General features: G+C 51.2%; 1 long non-coding RNA gene across 1 annotated transcript; it reads right to left on the reverse strand.

Annotated features, from left to right (window-relative positions):
• Positions 1 to 477: 477 nt before the first annotated feature.
• LOC142870891 (uncharacterized) lies at positions 478 to 2684 on the reverse strand. Its single transcript, XR_012919216.1, has 3 exons — positions 2518 to 2684; positions 1728 to 1811; positions 478 to 1004 (listed from the first exon to the last, which is right to left on the reverse strand). It is a non-coding gene; the product is annotated as an uncharacterized LOC142870891 (long non-coding RNA).
• Positions 2685 to 3253: the final 569 nt, after the last annotated feature.

A 3253-nucleotide genomic window follows, 5' to 3' on the forward strand; every position in this document is an offset into this window, starting at 1 on the left:
GTGTCTCTCCAAGGCACCCCTCCGATAGTGGTAGACCTGGCACCTGAGTTTATAACCACAAAGCTGCCACTCTTTCTCAAATAAATGACCTTTTCCAAAGTCCTAGAGTCTTAGCAAGTTCCGAATGGTATTGAGGGCACCGAGAAGGATGTCCCCAGAATTGCACAGCAGAGGGACCAGTCTGGAGACAGGGGCAGAAAAGTGAGTTCCTTATACAGAGGTAGAGAAGCGACTCCCTGTGCGGGCCACCAATGTTAGTTAGAGTGGAAACTCATGGTGCAGGCTGAGAAAGAATTCTTGACACAAAGATTAGGATAAAAAGAAGTAAAAAGTTTATTTTACTTTCCCCAAGAGAGAGGAAGGACTGCTGGCCTTGAGGATAAGGAGTTCAGGGGTTTTATTAGGACAAAGAAAAAAAAAAAAGAATAGTTATTGCTGCCAGCTGATAACAAGACAGCTGTGAAGCGGCTGCATTTGTTTTTCCTTTTTTTTTTTTTCCTTCTCTGGGAGCTGGCTTAGCAGGGTCTTTGGGCTGTGGTCTGGTGAATGGGGGAGGGAGCTGGCACCCTGCTGTCTGCTTGGGGACTCTTCAGTGCTGCTAAAACAAACTCTCACAGGCCGCAATTCAGCCACAGGTGGTTAATCTTAAAGACAATGAGTTAAGCCACAGGTGATTAATCAAACAAAGGGGCAGTTATGTGCTGTGATCTTTCTCTCTTTTTCCTATTAGACAGTTCATTTTTCTTCCTTAGATTGTTGGTGAGCAATGTCGTTTCTTCATCAGTGCCGTGTACAGACTGGGGAGGACATGGAGAAAGCACAGGTTTGAAAGACGAGCTCATCGGCGCCTTTGGACGTGCAGAGCTTGAGGTGCCAACAGGGCACCTAGGTGGAAACGCGCAGGAGGCAATTGGAAGTGTGAGCCTGGGTGTCACAGACAAGTCCGGGCTTCTGCTTCACAGGTGAGTCACCTGCATGGCGCGGAGCTGGTTGACGCCATCACCCTGGGTGAAAACAGAGGAGGTTTCCAAGGGAGCAATAAAAACTCAGGGGAACCGGGCAGATCCTGGAAGAAATCCTGATTTGGGGAATGGGGGAGAGGGGCTAGGGTAGAGAACAAGGAGAGCTCAGGGACCTGGGAAGCGGAGGAAGGAGTGAGGCTGAAGACGAGGCTGGTGAGCAGGTCTGTGCAGGGGCAGAAAGGGTGAGGACAGAGGGGGACACTGGCCATCTCTGAGAGAACCCTTCTTGGACGGCACTGAGGGTCAAAGCCAAACCACAAAGCATTGAAAAGTAGGTGGGAGTAATCAGTGCCACGGAGTGGTACATTTCAAAAAGGTTACAACGGCAAATTTTATGTTATATTTTGCCACAAAAAAGTAAACGGAGGGCAATGTTATCATTTAAAAAAAATCATGTTGTTCTCTATGCTTTTCTCTATGTTTGAAACATTATCATAATAAATTGCTTTGAAAAGTAAGTGAAGAAAGTAAGTGGTGAGTCAGAAACGGAAGGAGCTATACAGACCACTCTTGGGAGAAATTGGATGGCTAAGTGAAGGGGCAAAAGGACGGTGGCACACCTCGAAAGGGTCCCAGGAGAGAAAGAATTCAATTTTCCTTTGATGAGGCAAAAGAACATGTTTCTAGGTTGAGTGTGAGAATCCACAGGAAAGGCAAGAGTGTAGACGGGGTGGCAGTGGGTTGGGACTGGGAATGTGACCTTACCTAGAAGATGTAATTAATTAGGGACCTTGAGATGAGATCATCTGTATTCTCCAGGTGGGCCCCGCATCCAGTGACAAGTTGTCCCTGTGAGGGGACAGGAGGGGAGAAGACACAGAGCTTGAGAAGGCCACGTGGAGACACAGGCAGAGATGGGAGTGACACCGCCACAAAACCCCTGGCATCACACAGAGCTGGAAGGGGCAAGGAAGGACTGTCCCCTGGAGCCGGCAGAGGGAGCGCGGCACAGCTGCCATCTTGATTTCAGACTCCTGCCCTCTGGAACCCAGAGAGAACAATAAAAATGTGTGATGTACTTACCATGTGCCAGGCCCTAGAATATAAAGATGAGTCATACCTAGTCCCTGCTTTCTAGAAGCTTCTGGCTGTTGTGGGTATGCTGGGTGCTTCCCACTGGCTCTTCCAGATCCATCCTCTGCCCTGCTAATGCCCTGGGCAAAAAGGCCAAAGGCCCAAACAAGCAAACTGGCCCCCACATAAGCGACCAGACGGCTTGGGGCCTGGCGTGCCGGAGCAGAGCTGGCAGGAGCAGGCAGAGGCTGACCCGCATGTGGCCTTCCCTGGCCCCCTTGCCCTTGGCTTCTAGAGGGCACCCCCTGGGGAGCCCCGGCAGGAGAACAGAGATGGGGGCGGCAGAGGCTGGATTCCCCTGCCTCTCGCCATGGGGTCGCCCTGTCGGCTGTGTCATGGGTCCTGTTAGTTCCTGAGCTGCTTTCTCTCCAGATCCAGTGACCATGGGTTCCCTTCACCCCCAGGCTCACCAGCCCCATACCTTTGCAAACAGCCGCTTTACCAGAGTCCGCCACGTGTCCATGTGTGCCACTGCTCCTGCCCAGGCCCTGGCCGGTAGCCTGTCCCGGGGAGAAGTAGGGGACGTGCTCACAGTGCTGCGGACTAGAGAGACCGCACACACTCCGCAGCTTGCACGCAGCCAGCGGCCTGTGCACACAGTGGGCTTTTATGTCTGCAAAAAGAACTTTACTCTTTTTAATTGAACCCATACCCCACTCTGCTTCCCACGTGCAGCATTTCATCATTTCAGGACAACTAAAGTAATTAAAAAAATTTTTTTTTAAAGTCTGCTTTACTGAATAGCTTCTGGCGAAGACCTTTGAATCTGTGCCCCTGAGGGCAGCAGGGCAGGACTCCAGCTGGGTAGTGTAAGACTTGCTGTCCTGACGTGGGTGGCAGTTGCTAGAACAGGGACTGTTTGGTTTCATTAACAGAGTGAAGCATGCTGTCAGCAGGCGGCAGAGCCACGGGACGCGAGGCGGCCACCTCTGACTCTGAAACATCCCACCCTAGCCACCGCCAAGCTCTTTCTCCTCCGGGGGTCTCCAGGAGGTGTTAATCAGACAAGGGGAGCCCCCTGGAAGAGGAATTACGCTGAAGTCAAAATAAAGTGTTCTGAAAATTCAGCTGCCATAGAACTGCTCCGGAGCAGAGTTCATATCCAGAGGGGCTGCCTTGGACTCCACCCAAGAGGTTTAGCCTTTAAAGAGCCTAAA

Source organism: Microcebus murinus, chromosome 5 (genome assembly GCF_040939455.1).
Source record: "Microcebus murinus isolate Inina chromosome 5, M.murinus_Inina_mat1.0, whole genome shotgun sequence".
NCBI classification, from domain to species: domain Eukaryota; kingdom Metazoa; phylum Chordata; class Mammalia; order Primates; family Cheirogaleidae; genus Microcebus; species Microcebus murinus.